The following is a 9,625-nucleotide window of genomic DNA, read 5'->3' as shown; positions in this document are numbered from 1 at the left end:
TGGCTGACGTGTAATAACCGGTCTGGGAAGAGCGCAGAAGGCAAAGGCCATGCGAAAAAGAAATCTATCGAAATTTGGAATAGTCGTTGTGAAGTTCTGGTTGATAAAATAGATAAGTGTTGCGTTAGAGCATTTTTTTTCGAATAATAATAGCGCCTACAAGTGTCTGTTGACGCCGCCTGTCCCTCGGGCATGTACTTCGATATATTTGACAGAATCCTGGACATGCAGCGTCCAGCGGGTTCTGAAACCCCTCAGACTAGGAACAGAAAGGTGCACTCAGAAGAATTATACAAATGAAGACGCCGAACAGCGCCAAGAATCCAATACTGAGAAACGAAACTGGGTCTTTTGTAAAGCGCTCTGACACCTTCAGGTAATGTTCGTGCTATATAAAATCGCATTAAATAAAATGCATAGTCGGCGAATTTACGATGTTTCGCAAAATAACTCACGTTGTAGTTGTAGAGTAGTCCGTCCATAGGTGACAGTACACCCGGGGCACTGGAGATAACCCCTCTCAAGTGAGATTTTTCAAAACATCTATTTTATTATCAGTACAACTAGTACGAAGTAGAAAGAGTGGGAGCTTATGACTGGGGGTGTATGTGCGACTGCTTGAGGGAAAATAAAAAAGGGAACTCGTAACTGAGGTTCTAATACATGAAACCTCATGGATAAAGCGCCTGCTGATGCCGTCCTACTGCGTGTTGGTGCTGTAAGAAGAACGACAGTCCAGCTCGAGTTAATGGCATTTATTTTATCGCGCGGAAAAGATGAGTTACCGAGTCGACGCCGTCAGTGATTTAATTCCAGTAGATCATTGCTGCCGGTGCATTAACCCCTCGTCCCTCCCGAAACTGAATCGAACGAGGATGTGGCGGAATGACCAGAGCTGCCGACTGCAGAACCAGGTTCATGTCTCGGCAACGGCCCAACATCCTGTGATTTGGAGCAAATCAGACAATCTACGCGTTTATAAAAACAAAAAAATGAATGTGTCTTCGGGGTAGTCCAAACCTGCAGACAAACACGGGAACATGTGCAGGACATTTTTCGAATTTCTTTGGGGAAAATATAAAATAAGCCGAAACCCAACTCCAAAATAATGCAACAAGAATACCAAACAGCCCTTGTTGTATCTACTTCTAATATGCATGCATGTGCAAAAAACCTGTTTATTAGGGACACGAACGTTCTTCTACCCCCACGCACGTATTTCCTCAGGTGCAGATTTAAAGCCCGCGGTTTCTCCTACGCACCCCCGCACACACATCTCTCCTCGGCTCCAGGTTTCCAGGTTTTGGTCTCCTCCACACACATCTCCCCTCAGCTCCAGATTTGAAATCCCCCACTCTCCCTGACGCATCCACCACACACATCTCTCATCGGCTACAGGTTTCCAGGCTTTGGTCTCCCCCACAAACTTTTCCTCAGCACCAGATTTCAAGGACCCTGTCTCCTTCTCGCAACCCCGACACACATCCCCCTTAGCTCAAGATTTAAAGGCTGCCGTGTCCCATACGCACCCCTCACACATCTCTCCTTGGCTCTAGGCTTCCAGGCTTTGGTTTCCCCCACACATCTCTCCTCAGCCCCAAATTTCAAGTCCTCCGTCTCCCTCATGCATCTCCCACACACATCTCCCCCTCAGCACCACATTTAAAGACCGCCGTGTCCCCCATGCACCCCCATATATATCTACCCTCAGCTCCAGATTTCAAGGCGCCCTTCTTCCTCACACACTTCTACCCTCAACTCTACATTTCCAGGTTTTGGTCTGCTCCCACACTTTTCCTCAGCTCCAGATTTCACGCCCTCGTGTCCCTCACACTTTTCCTCAGCCTCAGATTTCAAGGCACCGTCTCTCTCACGCATCCTGATCTGCAGGCAGATAGAAAGCACCTAGATATACCAGGGCTGGTGGGAAGAGACACTGACTCAGGCAGCAGCGCAGCAAGGACTCCTTGGGCCCTGATGCAAGCGAGGGAAATGGTCCCTCTGACTGCTGGAGCAATTATTAGGGTTCAACGGGCCCCTCGGGGCTCTGGGCCCCGTGCACTGCACCTGCTGCACCAACGGTAGCCACGCCCCTGCACTCAGGTACTTATTCATTTTAATAGATGCAGATGGGATGAAATGTGGGCACCTGATCAGTGAGTCTTGGATGGGAACTCCAGACACCCGCCCCCTCCGAGCCCCCAAGCTACTCAGTCACCCCGTGAATCTGATGCCACATAAGAAGGCCCCCTGGAGTGATGTGATTCTAGGGCTACAGAGGCATCAGTGTATCACAGACCTGCCTCTCTTCCCACATATTCCACCATGAGCCACATAATTTTCAGCGCTCAATAGAACCTTTGATCTAGCCACACACCAGGCTCCCGCGAGAGGCCACAACTGCGAAAAGCCTTACAGTGAACAGCCATGTGTGATCTGGAGAACAGACACAGGAGATGGGTGAGTAAGTATCAGTTAAATGGGTGAGGGGTATCCCTGGAGGTTGAGGGGGGACAGACCCTTCCAATGGGGGCGAGGGGGGGGGGGGCTCCACCTTCAAACTCTTCCCGCTCACCAATGGGAGGAATTGTGATGGCCGCTGCGCCCGAAGCCAACCAGGCCAAGTCACAGGGGACGTTGGCAGGGGGGCATAGGACCCGGATCCCCCAGCATGGCCCTACCTTCCCATCAATCATGCAGTACCCCACAGTTAAATCAACCACTGAGATTTGTGTGGGTTAAAAACGGCCATGTTTAATATCAACATTTCATAAACATGACAAGGCAAATCAACTGCATACTTAAAAATTACAACACACTTTCATGTTATTGACTTTCATGATTTGCAAGATTATTACCCCCCCAGCACCAAGGGGCCTCCTGGCTCGCACCCCTCAAAATGAGTTTTCCACGCAGGCGCAGCGCGCCTGCGCCCTTGAGCGGTGGGCCCCCACCTCTGATCCTTGTCCGATATTACCGGGGCCCACCCCCCGACCACAAGGCTGCCCAGGGACCCAGGAGGCTCGTAATCTGTCGCCCTAGCCTCCCCAGCCGGTGGTCACTTTTCCCCGGGCGAGCTTACCGTCTCTCCCTTCGGTGCTGGCCTCGGGAGTACGCAAGGCGGACTCCCCTCCATTCTGTAAGTCAATGTCACTGTTCGCAGGTCTCTTTACAGCCACAAGGGTGGCCAAGGCCTTCGGGTCTGACACCCTCCCCACCTGCGTTCAGTATGAAATAAGGCCAAAGTCCCTTGATCCATGTACCCAAGTTAGATGATTGTACTCCCTCGTGATGATACCTTGCGTCCCCCAGAGTTCATTCTGTGCGGGATGTGACATAGCAGCCCTTCGCTGAGCTCGACTTTTGCCAGTTCCCCGTTAAGCCGCTTCACTGCCACGTTCAAGGATCTTCATCGCACTCCGGGGCCCCACATTCCGCGTGATGTTCTGGCAGACCAGGTGATTCTAGTCGATGTGAAAAAATTCGCCCTAACCAAGCCAATTCTATCAGCAACTGCGGTCATTGTGATACCTCACCTCACCGATAACCATTCAGTGTGGAATGTGCCGCGAGCGGCCCTTCACTGAGCACAACCCGGCACATTCTTCCTCGAGCCGCCTCACCGAGACCTTCAGGCTCTTGCCGAGCTCAGGGTTCCTTCGCCCTGCGTGGTATCATACCTGACCATCGAATTCTGCCAAGGGCAAGATCCTTCCCAGCCCGGCCACTCCATTAACGGCCCCTCTCCGACCGTCGGGGAAGAGTGCCCCAGTACTGTACCACCGTGGCCGGGAACCCTACTGAACAGGAGAGAAATGGAAAAGTCAGGTACAGTCATGACCAAATTGTAAACATCATCGAACAGCCACCCAAGCTTGATATGACGGCGAAACCAGCCGACCACCAGTATCCTATTTTTTCCAGAGTGTTAGATGGTGAGCCTGCCCTTGCTGCTAAGGCCGCTGCCCCATTCTAAATGACCCAACTGAAGCTATCGGTTCCTTAGTACAAGCCAACTGTCGTTTAAAACTTGTAAATCACCTGTCATGATTATATACCGGTTATGAGTTAGTTCCTTAACTCTTCTAGCAATATCTTAGACTGGCGTAGTGAGTGCCATAGACTAGTAAAACTGAAGGCAGCTCCACCTAGTTAATCAAACGAAAGATCCACTAGCTACTGGGTTGATTAGACGAGAGATCTGTTAGCTAGGAATCAGTTAGTCTACAGATCACTTAGCTATCTGAAAGACTTATACGACTTGCTGTAGGCTACCTAACTGATCCGCCCTTTCATAAACACTAGCTATACTATAGGTATGTCAAACTACAGGGCGGGTCGCCGAAGTTAAATTGAAAGGTGACCCAATTCTCTGATTAGTTAGCATAGTGACTACCAGCTAGAGATTAGTTGGGCAGAAGGACCCCCTTATTCCCTACCTATCTGATTGCCGGACTCGTGGTTGGCTCAGGGGTGTGGAATTTATTAAAATATCTACTTGTCCATGGGACAGGTTGCTTCATAAATCTAATTGTCCTGTAACAAAATCCACTTGTCCCTTTGGTGCCATGTTGTGCGGCGCAAAGTTATGGCAGCAATCTCTTATATCTCTTATATAGCCTCTCTGATTATGCCAGGGCACCTACCAGAGTAGAGTTTGAATACTAGCAATCCCTTTATGTTGCTAAGTTTCCACAGACCTAAATACTGGGACTGAAGGTAGTGGTAAACAATAGTTCCAGGTTTGGATTGTCCTTTTGAGTCTATGCAGACCTATTAACTTGCATGTTTTAAGGGTTTTCAAAAACTCTTCTCTAATCTTGTCCAATACTGAAAAATGTTGGAAATTTACTCCTGACAATGGCAGACGTAAACCTTCTTCCAGAGTTGGGAATAAAGTGGTTGGAGGGAAAATAAACTTGCAAACTCTCAGGTTATCGCAAGAGCAAATCTACACATGCACATTTGCTCATGCTAAAATGCAGTTCACAAATATTTTCTAGGAGTACTATTTCTTGCCTGACTGCTGTAAATTCTTGAGAATTCACGAAAGCCATTTGCTGCCCTTACTGCAAGGACACATACCAAGGGTGCACTTTTGAGACTTTCTTTAAAAAGTGGGCCCCTAATTTGGTCTGGCATTAACCATGACCTTTTGTGTTTATTAGAATTCTCTCTCTGTATCAGCTGAGTGAGTGACAGCATTCTGCTCTTTCACAAGGAGCATATCTTTCACACAAAGTAGTTTTGTTCAGTGCCACTAACTAATGTAGCAGTGCATGCTTTTTTGAGACCAAAAACAATTTTTGCTTTTGCCAATGTTTGTTATAATGGTGAGGATCTGGCAGCTCTCACATCAATAAGGTTTTACAAAAACCATGCCAAAACAAGTCACGTATTGCCAAAACTAAAAAGTTGACCATTTCAGACCTACTGGCTTCGCCAATGTTTGTTTATTTTTGTTTCCCAAAATCATATTGAAACTGGTTACACTGATTTTCTAATATTAATATTTTGGGGAAATACTAGCATGCATCAACAGATTTTACTAAATGATGCTGCAAAAAAATGGTACCTGAAATTTTACAGTAGTTTAGCATACACATTTTTTTCCTACTTTCATTTTTTAGGAACATTTTATAGTGAAAGCAAATAATCATTAATCTTGCTTTCAAGCTTCTGCAAATATTTGCATCTAATCAGAGAGCATTATGCATAGCCTCATATTGCTAAACATTGAAACAGTGTGTCCACATTTTTATACTGGAACCACTGTCAGTAGCGCTGTCAGAACTTACATTTACTGAGAGCGCTCAGCCTAATAATAAAGGCTCTCAATTAATGAACCATAAATACAAGTTTGAAAAGCATTAACATATGCACACAAATATTAACCTAACTTCAGGCAATGCCCTTCCCTGATCATTAATGTGGTACTGCAAACTGGCAGCCAAAGGGTTTGTGCTGCTGGGGGTTGGGCCTGCTTGTCCCAAGGACAAAATGCACATTAAAACTTGTTGCCCTTGACCCCAAACAAAATGTCCTGGGAGTCGGGCTATAGGAATTCCACATCCCTGTTGGCTAGCTTAGGGAGAGTTCGGCCTGGTGTTAGGAAGGTATGATTTAATCAAACTAGTTGAACTGTCAACAGCAAGCTTCTCAACAGAAGCACGTGGCGGGGACCCTGACGTGTCAGATCTAAACCGTGCGTCTTATGCACCCTGGGAGCTCCATTTCCCCTTAGTATGGGGGATTCTTTCCCAGGCCCTAATAACACAGTTTGTAGCTACCCTATAATGGTGTGGCTGGGTGCGGTTATCAGTTATGTTGATTAGTGAATCGTGCTCCGCACTCGACCCCACCCTCTGCCACAGATTACCTGCCGTTGTAATTCGACGGCTGCTACTTGTACCCAGATAAACGAGTTTACTGATCCAGGACACGTGTGCCTGAGGCGACAGCCCGCGCTTCCACGCACACCTTCAGTAAGGATCACCCCTGGTTGCCTATTTTAACTGTGGAATGCCAGCTCCTTGGTGAGACAACGTGGTCGCTAGAGGCCAAGCGTTTACAGATATACTGTATTATCTTTCCGCTCTGTCTCCCCTCCATCCCAAGGGAGACAACATAGCGCCTGTGAAGGTACACAAAATTCTGGCGCCCCAGACTATCCTGGGAAGGAAGCCGCAGGTACCCCCACCTGCAAAATGATGACTAGCACACACAAACTCTATCACTGAGAAACTCACCCTGTTCAAATGCACATTTCCCACGCAGGCCGGGAAGGGCCAAGTAAAACACATTTCAACTTATGTGGCAGGGTTGACCCCACTGTGTGGCAAGAAAAAACAATTACGCCCCATAACCCAGCACCTATTGAGAAACCATTTTTTCTCATTTGTACAATCGTTACCCCCTCTGGGTCTGGTGTGCCTCTTTAGTCCCAGTTTAACACCTAAAGATAGCGACAAGGGACATAAAGATGACCCGTCCGCTCTTGCAAAATGGGGGGGGGGCAAGAAAACCACGTATGCAGCATAGCACAGCACATATTGCGAAACTATTATGTCAATATTTGTACCATTCTTACCCCCCCCTGGGTTTGGTTTGACCTCTATAGCACCAGTTTAACACCAGCCAACCATTGCCACAGTCATTCCCCTTCGTCCTAATACGCCTCACAGCGCTTTTAGTAACTTCGAACAGTTCGAGCTAGAAATTATATCTATATTTGTTAAATCAGATTAGGCAGGATATAATGGATTATGTGGCAAATGCGGAAAATCCATATTCCTGTGAAAATACGCTGCGGCCGCACAGTTGCATCATTCAGAGGCACTGGCTTGTTTGGCATCCCAAAGCACCGTGGATTGAAGCCCTGGCAATGAACATGGCGACTTATCCGTTGAAAGTAGGTACACTGAGTTCTCACAGCTGGTTTTCTCAGCTACCCCGGGATTTACACTTCAACGTTTTCCCCCAGCAAAAGGAAATGAAATAAAATCTGACTATTGTAGTCCAATGGGCGTTAATGCCTCGAACGATGTTTAAAACTTTACTTTATCCAAAAGAAGTTGAGGGGCCTCAATTAATTATTTGAACATTATGAGTTTGTTACCCGTACTGTCCAATTTTGTTTTCCCTTTCCTGTAAGTTCTTCCACACCTTTTCAAAACATGTGTGCACAGAATCTTGTCGCTCAACATTATAAGAACTTAACTCTATATTCGCCAATTGCGATTGGTTCAGACAGACGCTGTGCAGTAAAGAGTATACAGACCTGCACTAACAGAATTCAAAAGATTGCGAAAATCGCCAGTAACCGAGTCTCTAACTCGTAATCACCACTAAATGGCATCGACCTCAACCAGCATAAAATATGCACAATAAAAACACGTGGCTGATATCTCGTATCTTGTGAAACTTGTGATACATTTTTTGTTTCCTATATCTTATAATCTCCGTTTCCCCAAAATGAACGGTCATGCAAGCAGCTGCGTTTCTCCGGCATTTTGTTTTTAAAATAAAACAGCATTACTAGAGTGTGCGGGGTCACTAACTATTACCATTGCTGAACGCTCGGTGCTCGCAATGCACAACAGTTACACAGTTACCTTTCTTTGGCGGGATAAGTGAGTTCTGACTCTCGTCTGGAGAATCTCAATTTTTTGCCCTTAAAATAAACTATGAAACATTTCAGGTTTAAGGCGAGCGTAGGGGGACTCACTCCTCTCTTCGAGCTGAGTGGTCGCTCCCAGCGCCTCCTGCTGCCAGTTGGTATCGTAGCGCTGCTTTGCCTCAGAAATTGCCAATTATTATTTCCTGCTATCTGCCTGACTGCCGCTTCGCTTAATTAGCACTTTAGTTATTTATCACTGCTGTTTTCACTTTGGACGCGCGTCTGTCTGTAGCGCTCCGCTGTGCTCCCCCCTCCGCCTCCATTTTGATTGTTGTTGTCGTCCTCGTGTGCCCGCCCCGCCTCCCAGCTGAGACGCCCTCCCACTGACCAGATACAGCGCTCCTCTACCTGAGAGCGCCGTGACTCGCTCCTCTCTTCGAGCTGAGTGGTCGCTCCCAGCGCCTCCTGCTGCCAGTTGGTATCGTAGCGCTGCTTTGCCTCAGAAATTGCCAATTATTATTTCCTGCTATCTGCCTGACTGCCGCTTCGCTTAATTAGCACTTTAGTTATTTATCACTGCTGTTTTCACTTTGGACGCGCGTCTGTCTGTAGCGCTCCGCTGTGCTCCCCCCTCCGCCTCCATTTTGATTGCTGTTGTCGTCCTCGTGTGCCCGCCCCGCCTCCCAGCTGAGACGCCCTCCCACTGACCAGATACAGCGCTCCTCTACCTGAGAGCGCCGTGACTCGCTCCTCTCTTCGAGCTGAGTGGTCGCTCCCAGCGCCTCCTGCTGCCAGTTGGTATCGTAGCGCTGCTTTGCCTCAGAAATTGCCAATTATTATTTCCTGCTATCTGCCTGACTGCCGCTTCGCTTAATTAGCACTTTAGTTATTTATCACTGCTGTTTTCACTTTGGACGCGCGTCTGTCTGTAGCGCTCCGCTGTGCTCCCCCCTCGGCCTCCATTTTGATTGTTGTTGTCGTCCTCGTGTGCCCGCCCCGCCTCCCAGCTGAGACGCCCTCCCACTGACCAGATACAGCGCTCCTCTACCTGAGAGCGCCGTGACTCGCTCCTCTCTTCGAGCTGAGTGGTCGCTCCCAGCGCCTCCTGCTGCCAGTTGGTATCGTAGCGCTGCTTTGCCTCAGAAATTGCCAATTATTATTTCCTGCTATCTGCCTGACTGCCGCTTCGCTTAATTAGCACTTTAGTTATTTATCACTGCTGTTTTCACTTTGGACGCGCGTCTGTCTGTAGCGCTCCGCTGTGCTCACCCCTCCGCCTCCATTTTGATTGTTGTTGTCGTCCTCGTGTGCCCGCCCCGCCTCCCAGCTGAGACGCCCTCCCACTGACCAGATACAGCGCTCCTCTACCTGAGAGCGCCGTGACTCGCTCCTCTCTTCGAGCTGAGTGGTCGCTCCCAGCGCCTCCTGCTGCCAGTTGGTATCGTAGCGCTGCTTTGCCTCAGAAATTGCCAATTATTATTTCCTGCTATCTGCCTGACTGCCGCT

Source organism: Lissotriton helveticus, chromosome 1_1, assembly GCF_964261635.1.
Source record: "Lissotriton helveticus chromosome 1_1, aLisHel1.1, whole genome shotgun sequence".
NCBI lineage: Eukaryota > Metazoa > Chordata > Amphibia > Caudata > Salamandridae > Lissotriton > Lissotriton helveticus.
The sequence above is the reverse complement of the archived record's forward strand: the minus strand, read 5'-3'. Positions refer to the sequence as shown.